The sequence below is a fragment of the Salvelinus sp. IW2-2015 genome, linkage group LG4q.1:29 (genome assembly GCF_002910315.2).
Source record: "Salvelinus sp. IW2-2015 linkage group LG4q.1:29, ASM291031v2, whole genome shotgun sequence".
Taxonomy (NCBI): Eukaryota; Metazoa; Chordata; class Actinopteri; order Salmoniformes; family Salmonidae; genus Salvelinus; species Salvelinus sp. IW2-2015.
The window spans coordinates 63,449,246-63,468,412 of NC_036842.1; the positions used below are offsets into that span (position 1 = coordinate 63,449,246).

The following is a 19,167-nucleotide window of genomic DNA, read 5'->3' on the forward strand; positions in this document are numbered from 1 at the left end:
TTCTGTCTAATAGATGACATCGCCGAAGTCGAGGCATCGGTAGTATAGTCAGCTTTTACTAGAAGCTCGTAAGATTGCTGCTTAGTGAAGCATAAGAACGCAGCGAGCAGCTAGAGCTAGCTATAAGCCGATCTCTTTGATTTGATTTGGATTGGAGAATCTTGTCACATTCCAGGATCTGGGATAAGGAGAGTTTCGAGGTCTACGCGCGATCACCTAGGTACTGGTATAAGAGGTCTATCGTATTGCTAGGGTCGCGTATACTGCGCCAGAGGTCCGGTTGATGCTAGCCCCACAGCGTGTGCAATAAGGCGTCTTCGGCGATGGCGAGACAACCGATTCAAGCTGAAACGAGCGCATGCACATTCTGGTGTTTACTTCTTAGTCGGCTAAATTACTAGATGCAGTTGGGTGCTCACTAGATAGTGCGCTCGGTTGTATCCCGAGAGGCATTGAAGCTCGTTTGGAGTATAATAGTCACATCGTTCCCAACTAGTGAGAGTGTGCATGGACAGGAGTGAGTGAGGATATAAGTGTTCGTCTGCGTAGTAGGGTGGATCAGGGAATCGCCCGCAGCGCGAGAGTGGCAGCATAACTAATATTACCATTGCCACTACCACGACCGTACCGGCCCGACGACTGAAACTTTCGGACACCATGTAGGTACCCTCCGGAGTCTGGTGAAGCACTCCCAGAGGAGCCCATCCAACTATGCCTACGTCTCCGATGATTGTCCACACTTGACTTGAACTCTGGTCCTCCGCGAGCAGTAAAGGGCCGAAACCAAATGCACAGTCGAGTGATCAAATAGCACCGACTGGTAAGGATAACCGATGAATGACAGACAGCGAGAGAGCTCTTCTTCTGGCCATCTGCTTGCTGATGAAGAGACGACCCGTCTCATACAAAATGTCTTCTATCGTGATTGGCGGCTTATGATATGTGTAATAAGTACGATGCCGTCTTTACGGTTGAGCTGGTATGTCGCACCCAGCGATAGCGCGGCGCACCCAGATTGCACAGCGGAGACACCAGCCGTACTATGGGATCGAGATTGGTCAGTGATCTGTTAAGCACGGCTTAAGCGAACAGCACCCTTATATATGACGCTTCAGGGCAGTATGATGAAACTGTAATCGGTCCTGATACATGGTGTTTGTGCGGCGTATGGTGACGTCTCTCGCCGCGCAATCGGCACACCACGGAACATGATCATGACGCGTGCACCTGCAGCCCACTTCATGAGCTAATATATTAACTAATATCAGCGCAGAGGGTCTGTGTGACCACCAAGCACACTTACAAGAGTAATATCATGCGCGCTCAGGCGGACCACCCGTTTTCTGCATCCAAAATATTAGGGGGTTCCGCACTTGTACATCATCCTAAGTCGTGATCCTCGGTGTGGCGTCACAGTCCCACAGGTTTTCCAGCTAAATAACAACAAGTACACATTCTGCATCTATCTGGATATGGTAAAAGGAGAAGCTGGGGAGGCTTGGGCGAGTAGCAGCGGGGCGGGGCTGTTGGCCAAGGTTGGAGTCGCAGGAGGAAGCATGCCAGCCATTGAGAAAGTTTGTTGAAGTTTTCGATTTATCACGGACTTATCAGTTGGTGACCGTGTTACCTAGCCTCAGTCAGTGGCAGCTGGGAGGAGTGCATGTCCTCTTGTTTTCCATGGACTTTACAGTATCCCAGAACTTTTTGGAGTTAGAGCTACAGGATGCAAATTTCTGCTTGAAAGCTGGCCTTTGCTTTCCTGACTGACTGCGTGTATTGGTTCCTGATCCCTGAACAGTTGCATATCGCGGGGGTCTTCGATGCTATTGCAGTTCGCCACAGGATGTTTTTTGTGCTGGTCCGAGGGCAGTCAGGTCTGGAGTGAACCAAGGCTATATCTGTTCTGGTTCTGCATTTTTGAACGGGCATGCTTGTCATATAAGGTGAGGAAGTAACTTTTAAAGAATGACCAGGCATCCTCAACTACGGGATGAGGTCAATAGATGAGGTCAATATCCTTCCAGGGTACCCGGGCCAGGTCGATTAGAAGGCCTGTGCTCGCAGAAGTGTTTTAGGGAGCGTTTGACAGTGATGAGGTGGTCGTTTGACGCGGACCCGTGGCGGATACAGGCAATGAGGCAGTGATCGCTGAGATCTTGATTGAAGACAGCAGAGGTGTATTTGGAGGGTAGGTTGGTCAGGATAATGTCTATTAGGGTGCCCATGTTTACGGATTTAGGGTTGTACCTGGTGGGTTCCTTGATGATTTGTGTGAGATTGAGGCATCAAGCTTGGATTGTAGGACTGCCGGGGTGTTAAGCATATCCAGTTTAGGTCACCTACAGAACAAACTCTGAAGCTAGATGGGAGCGATCAATTCACAGATGGTGTCCAGGCACAGCTGGAGCTGAGGGGTCGGTAGCAGGCGGCAACAGTGAGAGACTTATTTCTGGAGAGATTAATTTTTAAAATTAGAAGTTCGAACTGTTTTGGCATAGACCTGGAAAGTATGACAGAACTTTGCAGGCTATCTCTGCAGTAGATTGCAACTCCTCCCCCTTTGGCATTCTATCTTGACGGAAAGTGATATAGTTGGTATGGAAATCCCAGAATTTTTGGGGCCTTCCTAAGCCAGGATTCGGACACGGCAAGGACATCAGGTTGGCAGAGTGTGCTAAAGCGGTGAGTAAGGCAAACTTAGGGAGGAGGCTTCTGATGTTGACATGCATGAGGCCAAGGCTTTTTCATCACAGAAGTCAACAAAGAGGGTGACTGGGACATGCAGGGCCTGGGTTTACCTCCACATCACCGAGGAACAGAGGAGTAGTAGGATGAGGGTGCGGCTAAAGCTATCAAAACTGGTCGCCTAGAGCGTTGGGGACAAAGAATAAAAGGAGCAGATTTATGGGCGTGTAGAATAGATTCTGGGCATAATGTGCAGACAGGGGTATGGTGGGGCACGGGTACAGCGAGGCAAGCCCAGGCACTGGGTGATGATAAGAGAGGTTGTATCTCTGGACATGCTGGTCTCAATGGGTGAGGTCACCGCATGTGTGGGGGGTGGGACAAAGGAGGTATCAGAGGTACGGAGAGTGGAACTACGGGGTCCATTGCAAACCAAAACAATGATAATGATAACTAGCCTGAACAACAGTATGCAAGGCATATTGATATTTGAGAGAGACAACAATAAGGCATAAAGTGATTGCAGGTCTTGATTGGAGAGCTAGCTAAAACAACAGGTAAGATTACAGCAGCTAGTCCACTAACACAGCAACAACAGGTAAAAAATGGCGACGACTAGGCAGAGAGGGTCGGATTAACTACACACAGATCCTGAGTTAAAGCACAGAAGCCGACAGATAAAACACAAATAAACAGAATGGAGTACCGTGAATTAATGGACAGTCAAGCAGGCATCAGCTATGTAGCCAAGTGACATAGTGTCCAGGGGGCAGCCGTAGAGGAGCAGGGAGCCTCCACTAAGCTAGCACGCGGCGTTTAAAGTTAGTAGCCCGGGGGTGGTCTGCTCAGACGGAGGCCGGTTGAGGGCACAGCGGATGGGGTATTCGTCTGCAGACCAGACGTGGTCGTGTCGACAGAGAATCCAAGCCGGATGGCGATGGCGAAAGAGAGGTTGTGAATTGTAGAATTGTGTTTGCTAACTGGTGCTAGCTTCGTGGCAGTGGCGCTAGCTGCGCTAGCTGCAAGCTAGCTGTGAGGATCAGAAGTAGTGGCTCAGGGATTACGGCAGGAATCCGGCGTTGTTGTCGAGAGAAGAGAGAGAGATGCTGGTAAATTGGTGAGTAATATCCAGGCTAATAACAGGGCTGGTGTCTGTGCAGAAGGTAAAAGCTGCTAGCAGCGGCAAAAAATGGCTAAATTAGCTTGTAGCTGATTAGCTGGTTAGCTACTGGGGGTTCTTGAAAGTGTTCCAAAGTTAAAAAATAATAGCGATTCCGTATCACATTGGGTGAGGTAGGTTACCGGAAGGTATAATCGAATTAAAAATCGAAAAGAGATAGAAWWWWWWTKTTWAAATATATACAAGAAATACKAAAAAATACAAACGTACACGAGAGGACTAAAGAAACACGTCTACACTGCTACGCCATCTTGAATACCTACACTGTTTGTATTCGGCCATATTCCCAGTCACCTTGCCATGGTTAAATGTGATGGTTCGCCCATTCAGTTTTGCGCAAATGCTGCCATCTATCCACGGTTTCTGGTTAGGGTAGGTTTTAATAGTCACAGTGGGTAMAACGTCTCCTATACACTGATAGATAAACTCAGCAAAAAAAGAAACGTCCTCGCACTGTCAACTGCGTTTATTTTCAGCAAACTTAACATGTGTAAATATTTGTATGAACATAAGATTCAACAACTGAGACATAAACTGAACAAGTTCCACAGACATGTCACTAACAGAAATGGAATGTGTCCCTGAACAAAGGGGGGTTCAAATCAAAAGTAACAGTCAGTATCTGGTGTGGTCACCAGCTGCATTAACTACCGCAGTGCATCTCCTCCTCATGGACTGCACAAGATTTGCCAGTTCTTGCTGTGAGAGGTTACCCCACTCTTCCACCAAGGCACCTGCAAGTTCCCGGACATTTCTGGGAGGAATGGACCTAGCCCTCACCCTCCGATCCAACAGGTCCCAGACGTGCTCAATGGGATTGAGATCTGGGCTCTTCGCTGGCCATGGCACAACACTGACATTCCTGTCTTGCAGGAAATCACTCACAGAATGAGCAGTATGGCTGGTGGCATTGTCATGCTGGAGGGTCATGTCAGGATGAGCCTGCAGGAAGGGTACCACATGAGGGAGGAGGATGTCTTCCCTGTAACGCACAGCGTTGAGATTGCCTGCAATGACACAAGCTCAGTCCGATGATGCTGTGACACACCGCCCCAGACCATGACGGACCCTCCACCTCCAAATCGATCCCACTCCAGAGTACAGGCCTCGGTGTAACGCTTATTCCTTCGACAATAAATGCGAAGCCGACCATCACCCCTGGTGAGACAAAACCGCAACTCGTCAGTGAAGAGCACTTTTTTCCAATCCTATCTGGTCCAGTGACGGTGGGTTTGTGCCCATAGGCAACGTTTTTGCCAGTGATGTCTGGTGAGGACCTGCCTTACAACAGGCCTACAAGCCCTCAGTCCAGCCTCTCTCAGCCTATTGCGGACAGTCTGAGCACTGATGGAGGGATTATGCGTTCCTGGTGTAACTCAGGCAGTTGTTGTTGCCATCCTGTACCTGTCCCGCAGGTGTGATGTTCGGATGTACCGATCAGTTGTCAAACCTGTCTCCCTGTAGCGCTGTCTTAGGCGTCTCACAGTACGGACATTGCAATTTATTGCCCTGGCCACATCTGCAGTCCTCATGCCTCCTTGTAGCATGCCTAAGGCACATTCACACAGATGAGCAGGGACACTGGGCATCTTTCCTTTGGTGTTTTTCAGAGTCAGTAGAAAGGCCTCTTTAGTGTCCTAAGTTTTCATAACTGTGACCTTAATTGCCTACCGTCTGTAAGATGTTAGTGTCTTAACGACCGTTCCACAGATGCATGTTCATTAATTGTTTATGGTTAATTGAACAAGCATGGGAAACAGTGTTTAAACCCTTTACAATGAAGATCTGTGAAGTCATTTGGAATTTTACGAATTATCTTTGAAAGACAAGGTCCTGAAAGTTTAGATAGATAGAGTTTAGATAGATAGATGTATTACATTACCAAAAGTATGTGGACACCTGCTCCTCTCATTCCAAAATCATGGGCATTAATATGGAGTTGGTACCCCCTTTGCTGCCACAACAGCCTCCACTCTTCTGGGAAGACTTTCTAATAGATGTTGGAAAATTGGTTAGGGGACTTGCTTCCATTCAGCCGCAAGAGCATTAGTGAGGTCGGGCACTGATGTTGGGCGATTAGGCTGGCACGCAGTCTGCGTTCTAATTCATCCCAAAGGGGTTCGATGGGGTTGAAGTCAGGGCTCTGTGCAGGCCGGTCAAGTTCTTCCACACCGAACTGTTTCCACAAAGTTGGAAGCACAGAATCGTTTAGAATGTCAAGGGGCCTAGCCCGAACCATGAAAAACAGCCCCAGACCATTATTCCTCATCCACCAAACTTTACAGTTGGCACTATGCATTCGGGCAGGTAGCGGTCTCCTGGCATCCACCAAACCCAGATTCGTCCGTTGGAATGTCAGATTGTGAAGCGTGATTCATCACTCCAGATAACGAGTTTCCCCTGCTCCAGAGTAAAATGGCGGCGAGCTTTACACCATTCCAGCCGACACTTTGCATTGCGCATGGTGATCTTAGGCTTGTGTGCGGCTGCTCGACCATGGAAACTCATTTCATGAAACTCCCGATGAACAGTTCTTGTGCTGACCGTTGCTTCCAGAGGCAGTTTGGAACTCGGAGTGTTGCAACCGAGGACAGGCGATTTCTACGCGCTATGCACTTCAACACTCCACGGTCCCCTTCTGTGAGTCTACCACTTCGTGGCTGAGCCGTTATCGCTCCTAGACGTTTCCACTTCACAATAACAGCACTTACAGTTGACCGGGGAAGCTCAAGCAGGGCAGAAATTTGACGAACGGACTTGTTGGAAAGGTGGCATCCTATGACGGTGCTATGTTGAAAATCACTGAGCACTTCAGTATGGCCATTCTACTGCCAATGTTTGTCTATGGAGATTGCATGGCTGTGTTCTCGATTTATACACCTGTCAGCAACGGGTGTGGCTGAAATAGCAGAATCCACTAATTTGAAGGGGTGTCCACATACTTTTGTATATATTAATGGTGTGATTGGTATGATGATTTCCTCCTTTTTTTGATGGGACTGCAGTTCAATCGGGTGCATATAGTATAGAATAGATAGATATATCTAGGATCAGCTTGCCCTCCGCACGATTCCATTGGTGCATTTTTAGTTGCTAACCCCGCCCACTTGTCATGTCACATGATCTTGTGACCTGCGCTAGCCTAGCTTTACTTTGCGGTTCAGTGTTTGCAAACAAACATTAGCCCGTTTGGTAAAATACATAGCACAATTTTGTTATTTTCCCACAGGTTCTTTAGCGATTAGTCCCACCTGGCTAAGGTGCAATGTCGTCGTGGGGACAAGGCGGCAGACGGCCTCAACCCAAACGAAGGGTAAGTGGCTAGCAAGCTACCATTAGTTGGCTAGTGAGCTAGTTAGCCATTCAGTTCAATTCTAGTTATCCTAACTAGCTAGATAATAAACTAGCTATGACTATAGTCATCTTTGTAGCTACCCTAACTAACGCTAGCTAGCTATTAACCGGATAGCTAGCTATTGTGTAAGCAAATTGTGAGTGTGTAACGTTAGCTAACTCAAATTTCAAGGAATGGCTAGGCGTAGAGCTGAAATTAGCTAACTAGTTATGATGCTAATAGCTGGCTAACTGTAAATCTCCTTCTTTAGTAGTGTTAAACCTCTTCGACCATTTCGAAGACCAGCACCATACCCCGTGAGAGAAGACTGGATGAACGACCACAAGGACTCTGAGCAGTAGTTAACTTGTAAGCTGTAACTTAATGTTATCAAAATTGTTAGTTGTCAATATAGCTAACGTTAGCTAAACAGTCTGCCAACATCCCGTGGTTGAGTGTTAATAAATGTTAATGGCAGGTTGGAGGGATGATGGTGAGGTGACGCACCGAAACATGAATGCAAAGGTTTTCTATTATTACACCATAATCTGCTAATGACAGATACAGTACTTGGGGTGTTATGCTGTCCGCTACATTTTAAGAATAAAGTAGGCACACCTGTGTGTAGGAAGCGGTGAAAAACTCCAGGCCTAGTAAGGTTTTTGTTTACAAGGGAGCTACTGTAACATTTTTACTTTGAGAACAGAGCTTGACATGTTAGCATATCACTGATACAGAAGGCAGGCCTATACTACTCAGCGCAGATATAAATGCAACATGTAAAGTGTGCTGAAAAAAATGAGCTGAAAAAAAGCTTATTTCTCTCAATTTTGCACATTTGTTTACATCCCTATTAGTGAGCATTTTTTCTTTGCCAAGATAATCCATTCACCTGACAGTTGTGGCATATCAAGAAGCTGATTAAACAGCATGATCATTACACAGATCCACCTTGTGTTGGGGACAAAAGGCCACTCAAAAATGTGCACTTTTGTCACACAAAACAATGCCACAGATTTATCTTGTTTTGAGGGAGTGTGCAATTTGTATGCTGACTGCAGGAATGTCTGCCAGAGCTTTTGCCAGATAATTGAATGTTAATTTCTCTACCATAAGYTGCCTGCAACGTAATTTTAGAGAAATTGGCAGTACGTCCAACCGGGCTCACAACCGCAGACCATGTGTAACCACGCCAGCCCACCAGCCCAGGACCTCCACATCCATCTTCACCTGCGGGATCGTCTGAGACCAGCCACCCGAAAAGCTGATGAAACTGGGTTTGCACAACCGAAGAAGTTCTGCACAAACTGTCAGAAGGAAGCTCATCTGCGTGCTTGTCATCTTCACCAGGGTATTGACCTGACTAAAGTTTGGTGTCGTAACCGACTTCAGTGAGCAAATGCTCTCCTTTGATGAATGCTGGAGAAGTGTGCTCTTCATGTTTGAATCCCGGTTTCAACTGTACCGGGCAGATGGCAGACAGCATTGTATGGTGTCGTGTATGGTGTCGTAGGGAGGGGCAGTTCCTCTTGCTGCTCCTTAGGCAAGCACTATGGTCTTGTAGTGGTTTCGACTGGAACCAGTGGAGTGTGCGGAGGAGCGGGTGACGCAACATAATTTAGGAAGGTTGAACACAAGGATTGCTGCAGTGTTCTGGATAAGTTTCAGGGGTTTGATGGCACTAGCGGGTGAGTTGCAGTAGTCCAGATGAGAGATGACAAAGGCCTGGATTAGGACCTGCGCCGCTTCCTGTGTGAGGTGGTGTCGTACGAGGAGCTGGCGCGAGTCACTGCTTTGATGTTTGCAGAGAGCGACAGGGTGTTGTCCAGGGTCACGCCAAGGTTATTTGCACTCTGGGAGGGGGCCACTGGAGTTGCCAACTGTGATGGAGAGGTCTTGTTGCGGGCAGGCCTTCGCCGGGAGGAAGAGCAGCTCCGTTTTGTTGAGCTTAAGGTGGTGGGCTGACGTCCAAGCTAAGATATCTGCCAGGCACGCAGATGCGTTTCAACACCTGGTTGTCAGGGGGGGAGAAATGTTTTTAGTGTCATCCACATAGCAATGATAGAAGAGGCCGTGTGAGGATTTGACAGCCGAGTAGGGTTAGGGTCAAGAAGATGTTTCTGAGAGGGATAGCGAGGGACTGCTCTTTGTGAAGGGATACTGGTCTGTTTGATGTCATAGGGGTCGATGTTGGTTTCTTGAGGAGCATAGGGGCTCTGGACATTTTGAAGTAAGAAGGGGTGCAGCCAGTGGTCAGGGATGAGAAATGGAAGACTGTCTCCAGAGATGATCGGGATGAGGGGTTGGGGTCGATCGGGCAGGTTGTCGGGTGGCTGGACCGCACTAGTCTCAGGATTTCATCTGGATAGAGAGGGAAGAAAGAGGTCAWTGTGTGTTGTAGTTTTGTGGGAGTGGGACCAGTGGACTCTAGGCTGAGTGAATGAGGAACAGATGTCGTCAACCTTTTTTTTTTCAAAGTGGTTGACCAAGTCATCCTCAGAGGTTCGGGGTGGAGGATTGAGGGAGGAAGGTGGGAGTTTCCTGGGGTTCGACGCAGAAGCCTGTAAAAGAAAGTGGCTTTAGCAAAGTATACAGAAGAGAATGTAGAGAGGAGGGATTGAAAGCATGATAGGTCCTCTGGAAGTTTAGTTTTCCTTAATTTTTGCTCTGTTGTCCGCAGCCCTTTTCTGTAAGCTTGCAATGAGTCACTCACCCACTGGGCACACACTGGTTGATCAACGGTGGTTTCACGTCGTTATTAATAACATTTTTGGAGCTTAGGGCACCAGGTATTCCCAGACGGTCTCCCATCCCAGTACTAACCAGGACCGACTCTGAACAGGTGTGTTCAGGGTGGTATGGCCACCAGCTTATTTTTTTTACTTAGTTTTCTCCCCGAATTAGGTCCCTTGGCTCATCTCTGCGGCGACTCAATGGGCTCGAAGGTTGTGTCATGCGTCCTCTGAAACATGACCTGCCTGGCCGCCTACTTATCACATTGCTCGCTTAACCCGGATGTCAGCCGTACCAATGTGTCGGAGGAAACACTGTTCGACTGATGACCGTTATAAGCTTGCAGGCGCCCGGCCCTGCCACAAGGAGTCTCTAGGGCACAATGAGCCAAGGAAAGCCCCACCGGCCAAACCCTCCCCTACCCCGGACGGCGCTGGGACAATTGTGTGCCCTCCTATGGGGCTCCCAGTCACGGCCAGTTGTGACACAGCCTGTGATCGAACCCCACTTCATTGCAGTGCTTTTGACCTCTGTGCCATCCAGGACCTTTGTCATTGAAATTACTTGATTCAATGTTGAATTGCTGTCTGTGCCCAGTGGGCAGCCACAAAGGGGAGGGGACAGTGAGTCATAGGATGCAGAGTAGAAGGGGCGGGGGTGGGGGGGGGCAATGATTGAGATGGTACATGACCATCACTTCATGCATGAATGTGTTACTCTTTCAGTTATGAGGAGTTAGACCAACAGCATGACTACTCCGGTAACAACGTGGACTATGAATGATGTCAACAAAATGGAAAGCTCACATTTCTCTTATGTGGTCTATCAACGAAACGTGTTTATTTGCCAAGAACGGGAAGATCCTTTAAGTCTCTGTGGTGCTTATACACTCAAACCAATCTGCATTTTCAAATAGAAGTTCTGGTAACCTTTATTGTAACGTTAGGTTTTAATTTTCTACAGTAAGTAGCCTGCTTTAGCACTGCTTGGTAGCTACTACTACACGTGTAAATAGTAGTAACAGGACAGAATTTGCTGTCATTCTTAAATGCAAACATATAATCATTTCCATGCTGAAAAGTTTGACACTCACAAATATAAGAATGTTAGTTGAATATAGCCTACCAAAAAATGCCCAGCCTTAACACTATCTACTGATATTTATTATTTTCTTCAGTGTGCTATGAAGTTGTATGTTCTCTCAATGTTAAATACTGTAAACCCGAATGTCCTATTCAATGACATCCTTACATTGTTAACTCACACTCATCTTGGTCCTTGTGGACAAAACTTTATGCATACTGTATTTTGAAATTGTCACCCCAGGCCAAAAAGCATTGCTGAGCAGGAAAGACCTACATACTGAGAAATTCAATATGTGCAATGTTAATCAACAATAGTCTGTGTTAATGAAGCAGAGGTTTAAGTTTTATTAGTCGTATGTATGGGGTACACATGGTGTACACTGTCCAATGAAATGCTTACGTACAGGTTCCTTCTGGACAATGCAACAACAATAAGAAAAGATAAGAATACGATCATAAAGTAAATGGCTCAGTAAAATAGATTAAACATTCATCACAGGTGTTGCTATGATATGTGCTTGTTGTGGGCTTCAAGAGACCTCATTGTCCCACCCTCAACATATTCTATTTTACTCACAGTAGACAAGTGGTTTGCATGACAATTGTAACTGGTCAGTATATACTGTTTGTGCTCTTTCAACACTGTCGTAAGATGTTTAATAACAGACAAACGATAAGCATATTTACAATCAATGCACAGCAACAAGTAACGAACTCACAGCTTTATTGAATCAACCTATCACATCCATTTTTACAATATTAGGCCTATGGCTATATCAAGCTATCCTGCTCTTCACTGGTCACTTAACTACAACTTGATGAGAGTTACGATTCAGTTTAGGTGTGAAAAGTTGAGTTGTCTTCGTGTGGTTGTTGACGCCAGGCCTGGACATGCTGCTGCAGAGCTGCTCCTCTCACACGTCATGTCTGTGTACCCCTCTGTCTGTGTGCAGAAGTCAATAACCAGCTTTCTTCTCTTCTTTCAAAAGGATTACCCCAAATCGATAGGTCACTGTTTGCAGGACCGCGGCCTCTGTGGAAATGATTTACCTGCAGGCGGAGTTGGGCCTGACCCGGGCCCTACAAGATCTCCGCTCCGACGGTTCCACCTTATGTATTCTCGTCCAACAGACCAATGTAGCTCTGTCCTCGTGCACAGTAATCAAATTTTCAGAATCCCTCAAAAGTAAGTCCCCACAATCACCTGCCCCCTTTTAAGAAAGCAATTACAATGCATCTCTAGAAGAACAATAATACCCAATACCCCAAACCAAACATTCCTGATAATGATTGTAAATTGAGACAATTTGAGGGCAAAGAACATGACATGTTTCCATGGAGATTTAGTTCCATTCTGTGGTTGTCCTCAGAACTCAGTGGTTCACAGTTAAGACCGCCTCATCATCAAAGGCTCTCACATTATACYTCCATACATAGCTTTATTCACCAAAATATTAATTTAGGTTTGAAATAATTCACAAACACATGCAGTAACATTAGACGGGTATAAATTGCTTGATATAAATCCCCAGGAAATGTTAAACGAGCAAAGAGTGTGACAATGACCATTCTTAAAATGTATTTGGCTTATACTGTTATAAATAGCTTCTTAAAGGTGTACTATACAGCTTAGAAATATCTGAAATAGCTCTCGATTTACCTTTTTTAATAAAAATATTTAGTGCAGGGACGTGAAGTCATATTAAATTGTTGAATGAGAATCATCCGTTTAAAAGGAAGATCCTGTTTTGTATACACTGAATGTGGCCAGAACATCCACTTACCAGTTGACAAGTAACTTTACAGCTTCAAACAAGGTTCCAAAAAAATTATGTATTATGCCCCTTTCATTTAGTGGTGCCATTTTATTTGAACATATCATATACAGTGCATTCGGAAAAGTATTCAGACCCAATGACTTTTTCCACATTTTGTTACATTTTACAGCCTTAAGCTAAAATGGACTTTATATATTTTTCCCTCGATCTACACACCATACCCCATAATGACAAAGCGAAAACAGGTTTTTAGAAATGCTGTGAGACTTAAAATTGAACTCCGGTATCGTGTTTCCGTTGATCATCCTTGATGTTTCTACAACTGTCTATATAAGGTCCCACAGTTGACAGTGCATGTCAGAGCAAAAACCAAGCCATGAGGACAACGGAATTGTCCGTAGCGCTCCGAGACAGAATTGTGTCGATGCACAGATCTGGGGATGAGTACAAAAACGTTTCTGCAACATTCAAATCAAATTTTATTGGTCACATGTGCCGAATACAACAGGTGTAGACCTTACTTATACGCCCTTAACCAACGATGCAGTTTTAAGAAAATACCCCAAACATTTTTTTTAAGTAAGATAAGAAAAACAAATAATTGAAGGTCCCCAAGAACACAGTGGCTTCCATCATTCTTAAATGGAAGAAGTTTGGAACCACCAAGACTCTTCCTAGAGTTGGCTGCCCAGCAAGATAGATGGAGGCCACTGTGTTCTTGGGGATCTTCAATGCTGCAGAATTTTTTTGGTACGCTACCCCAGATCTGTGCCTCGACACAATCAATTCCTTCGACCTCATTGCTTGGTTTTTGCTCTGACATGCACTGTCAACTGTGGGACCTTATAAAGACAGGTGTGTGCCTTTCCAAATCATGTCCAATCAATTGAATTTACCACAGGTGGACTCCAATCAAGTTATAGCAACATCTCAAGGGTGATCAATGGAAACAGGATGCACCTGAGCTCAAATTCGAGTCTCCTAGCAAAGGGCCTGAATACTCATGTAAAATAAAGTATTTCTGTTATTTTTTATACTTTAGCAAAAATGTCTAAACCTGTTTTCGCTTTGTCGTTATGGGGTATTGTGTGTACATTGAAGGGGGGGGAATGTAACACAATGTGGAATAAGTCAAGGGGTCTGAATGCACTGTATAAACTAAAGCTATTTTATGAGAACTGGGCTATATAATCATGAACAACAGCCTAAATGGAGGTATTTCTTAAATTCTATATTATGAACAAATACTATTTAAAAGTAGTTTAAGACCTTCAAAGAAGTTATACTAATTATTCTCTTAAAATATTTGGAATTCGTTTTGCTATTCACCACATCCATACCTGCTTTAAAAATATGGCATTGTTATAGGCCTAGCTAGAGCATCATATTTTATGTATATCCTAAACTCTCAAATAATCTTCAAAGATGCCCTGCACAGACACACATCACATCATTCCCAATCTACTGCAAATCTTCCAATAAATTGCATTAAGCTTTCAGTGAAAGAAAATAACAGGCAATCACTATTGTCATGCATTGAATTTTCACCTGACACCAAAATTAAACTCCATATAAAGAGAAACTGGAAGAAGTGCAACATAACAGAGCAAAGCCTCCTGTATGATTAACTTGTATAATATTTTAACTTTGACCTTCAAACCCCTCTTCTTCTAGTCTCCCGCAACATGCCCAAGGAACATGCCATGGACTTTGTGTGGGCTTGGGAAGCGGATGCAGCAGAATGACCCTGCAGAAACGGGGGCGCAGGTGGCCGAGCTGGTGGATGACTACCTAGAGAGGGAGAAGGTGGAGAAGCTGTGCCCTCTGACACCCGCCAGCTGCTCTTCCTGGCCGATGGAGTCCACCTGTACCCCGAGGAGCTGAGCACCATTGCAGAGTATCTCCACAACCGCCAGGACCCATCTGCAAGGTGCAGCCACACAACCATAGTGTACATATGCACAGTACAGTCTTTTTATTTAGGACAGCAAATGATATGACCCAAAGTATGTGGAAACTTGCTCGTCGAACATCTCATTCCAAATTCATTGGCATTAATATGGAGTTGGTGCCCCCTTTGCTGCTATAGCATCCTCCACTCTTCTGGGTAGGCTTTCCAATAGCTGTTGGAACATTGCTGCGGGGACTTGCTTCCATTCAGCCACGAGCATTAGTGAGGTCAGGCGATTAGGCCTGGCTCGCAGTTGGCGTTCCAATTCATCCCAAGGTGTTCGATGGGGTAGAGGTCCGTTTCTGTGCAGGCCAGTCAAGTTCTAACACACCAATCTCGAAAAACCATTGCTGTATGGACCTCGCTTTGTGCACGGGGGCATTGTCATGATGAAACAGGAAAGGGCCTTCCCAAACTGTTGCTACAAAGTTGGAAGCACAGAATCATCTAGAATGTCATTGTATGCTGTAGCATTAAGATTTCCCTTCAGTGGAACTAAGGGGCCTAGCCTGACCCCAAAACAGCCCCAGACCATTATTCCTCCTCCACCAAACTTTACAGTTGGCGCTTTGCATTAGGACAGGTAGCGCTCTCCTGGAATCATCCAAACTCAGATTTGTCTGTCGGAATGCCAGAGGGTGAAGCGTGATTCATCACTCCAGAGAACACGTTTCACCTGCGCCATAGTCCAATAGCGGCGAGCTTTACACCACTCCAGCCAACACTTGGCGTTGTGCATGGTGATCTTAAGCTTGTGTGTGGCTGCTCGGCCATGGAAACACATTTCATGACGCTCAAGGCGAACAGTTCCTGTGCTGACGTGCTTCCAGAGGTAGTTTGGAACTCGTAAGTGAGTGTTGCAACCGAGGACAGACTGTTTTTACGTGCTACGTGCTTCAGCACTCAGAGATCCCGTTCTGTGAGCTTGTGTGGTCTACCACTTCGCGGCTGAGTTGCTGCTCCTAGACGTTTCCACTTCACAATAACAGCACTTACAGTTGACCGGGGCAGCTCTAGCAGGACAGAAATTTTACGAACTGACTTGTTGGAAAGGTGGCATCCTATGACGGTGCCACTTTGAAAGTCACTGAGCTCTTTAGCAAGGCCATTCTACTGCCAATGTTTGTCTATGGAGATTTCATGGCTGTGTGCTTGACTTTATATACCTGTCAGCAACGGGTGTGGCTGAAATAGCTGAATCCACTAATTTGAAGGGGTGTCCACATTACTTTTTGTAAATATAGTGTATATCCTTATTTGCTAATACTTAATGTGATTATTGCTTGTCTCTAACTACACCATGCATTGTCATTATGTAGTGGAGATATTGTATTCTTAGACTATCCTAGAAAAGTGACAATGCTGAGTTATAGTAACTGTATTTTTAGGATATCATACTTCTATATTGGGTTTTTCTGTTTTGTTCTCTTTCCCAGCCACGTCCACTGAGACAGGTGATGGCCCCCTTCCTGAGAGGACGAAGATGTTGCCTCCTGGTTTAGGGAAACCCCCACCGCTGCTACCCATGGCCCCCTCATGGTCCCTCGCGCCCCCCTTTCTACACACGGCCTCCACGGTCCATTACATCGAGGACCACCACGGCCCCCGAGGAGCCCCACCCTCACTGAAGAGCCTTCATATGGGACCCCAGCCTGGGCTGTTCACCTGTCCAGGTTAGTCACATGCTTTACTGTTTCATGCCCGTCACGCGTCATCTTAGGTTAGCCTCACTTGTTCCATTCAAATTAAATGTAAGCATCTTAGAGGAAACGCACCAGAGGGATTTAGAAGTGGGTGGCCGTCCTATCGCCACGGACCATAGAAAACTGTCCGTCATGTTCTTTTCACTTCTTGATGCTTCTACATGTTGAATTGTCACTGTTCTTCAACACCCAGCAGGTAATTGAGAGCATCCTGTCGGGCTGTATCACCGCCTGGTACGGCAACTGCTCCGCCCACAACCGTAAGGCTCCAGGGGGTAGTGAGGTCTGCACAACGTATCACCGGGGGCAAACTACCTGCCCTCCAGGACACCTACACCACCCGATGTCACAGGAAGGCCATAAAGATCATCAAGGACAACAACCACCCGAGCCACTGCCTGTTCACCCCGCTATCATCCAGAAGGTCAGTACAGGTGCATCAAAGCAGGACGAGAGAACTGAAAAACAGCTTCTATCTCAAGCCATCAGACTGTTAAACAGCCACCACTAACATTATGTCCGCTCCAACATACTGATCAAACTCCAGCCACTTAATAAAATGAATTGATGGAAATTATGTATAATGTATCCACTAGCACTTTAAACAATGCCACTTAATATAAGTTTACATACCCTACAACTCATCTCACTTATATAATATACTGTACTCTATACCATCTACTGCATCTTGCCTATGCCGTTCTGTACCATCACTCATTCATATATCCTTATGTACATATTCTTTATCCCTTTACACTTGTGTGTATAAGGTAGTAGTTGTGGAATTGTTAGGTTAGATTACTCGTTGGTTATTACTGCATTGTCGGAACTAGAAGCACAAGCATTTCGCTACACTCGCATTAACATCTGCTAACCATGTGTATGTGACGTGGCGTGTCTTCCCTCTTTGTGTCAGCAACACACAATACAAAACGGCAACGTTGATGTAACATGTCAATATCCACAAATGTTATCCAACCATGTTCCTCTCTCCTGTCTGATCAGGTGGTCTCCCTAACACACCCAGGCGCTGAGAGAACATCATCTCTAGAACACCATGGACAGACGGCAGAAAGCATCAGGACTCATTGTCATACTGGCCTGAGGAGTGGGATCTCCTTCAGCTCAGTGCCCTCTGCTGCCCCCTCAGGAACCCACACTAGCACTCCTCATCCAGAGCCATGTGTAGATAGAGGATCCATAGTTCAGCAAGCTGAAATGGAATATTGTGAGTTGCCTTGGACTATTTGGGAGTTCACAGCTCAATTTTTATGAGTGTGAGTTGACCCACTACTATGTTCAGGAGCCAGTCAGAACAAATGATCCGATTTTAAGTTTCATTCTTTGTTTTATATTTGTCTGTTTTTGTCTTTTAACTGGAAATTGTCTGTAAAATGCTGGTAATACATAACACAATAAAGGCTAAACAAGCCCAAATATCTATACTAATTTCCTCATAAAAGCAAGCATCTTCATGCATCAATCTTCTCTGATATCTTTGGCTGCTGTCTCCCTCAGTCAGAATGGCCTGTCTTTGCATCCCAGATCTGCCCTATGCTTAGGAGGATATGATGCCAGTATGCTAGCGATTCAAGATAATCATGATATCCCGTGAATGTGTTAAATATGAAGGTGCTCTGAACATTGTAACATCCTGGGGCATCAACTTACATTATCAAAATGTATTTTGTGAGAACTAGGTAAGTATTTGGTAATACTGGAATAAGCTGTTCTGAACAACAGCTTTTAATTCTGCTTCTTAGGYTCTGTATTGAAAATCTAAGTTTATTGACCGCATTCACAGATTTGCAGATGTTATCGCAGGTAAAGGCGAAATGCTTGTAACAGGCATTTTATTAGAAGAACAAATTCCATTTGAACTTTTTCAGTAGAAAGTCTGAGAAATTAATGCACTTTTCAAGAACGTTCATGTTATTTCCTTTTCTTGTATAAGTTCCCATGATCAAATAATATTTTTACCACAAATTATACCAAGTGTTTAGGACAGTATAGACAGTGTTGCTAAGCATTAGCTGGTATCTGTTCTCTATTAGAAACCCTCAATATGACATGCCCATCCAAATTAAGAAGTTATTGTGGAGTTGTTTCAAAACCTCCAACCTAAACGCAGCACAAAAAGACATGTCCTCTCACTGTCAACTGCATTTATTTTCAGCATACTTAACGTGTAAATATTTGTATGAACATAAGATTCAACAACAGACATAAACTGAACAAGTTCCACAGACATGTGACTAACAGAAATGTAATAATGTGTCCCTGAACAAAAGGGGGGGTCAAAATCAAAAGTAACAGTCAGTATCTGGTGTGGCCACCAGCTGCATTAAGTACTTTAGTGCATCTCTTCCTCGTGGACTGCACCAGATTTGCCAGTTCTTGCTGTGAGATGTTACCCCACTCTTCCACCAAGGCACCTGCAAGTTCCCCAACATTTCTGGGCAGAATGGCCCTAGCCCTCCCCCTCTGATCCAACAGGTCCCAGACGTGCTCAATGGGATTGAGATCCGGGCTCTTCGCTGGCCATGGCAGAACACTGACATTCCTGTCTTGCAGGAAATCACGCACAGAATGAGCAATATGGCTGGTGGCATTGTCATGCTGGAGGGTTATGTCAGGATGAGCCTGCAGGAAGGGTACCACATGAGGGAGGAGGATGTCTTCCCTGTATTGCACAGCTTTGAGATTGCCTGCAATGAC

The 19,167-nt window shown here is 45.4% G+C and overlaps 1 pseudogene; it reads left to right on the top strand.

The window, feature by feature from the left end:
- Positions 1-981: 981 nt before the first annotated feature.
- On the top strand, positions 982-17,898 carry LOC111962342 (uncharacterized; annotated as a pseudogene).
- Positions 17,899-19,167: the final 1,269 nt, after the last annotated feature.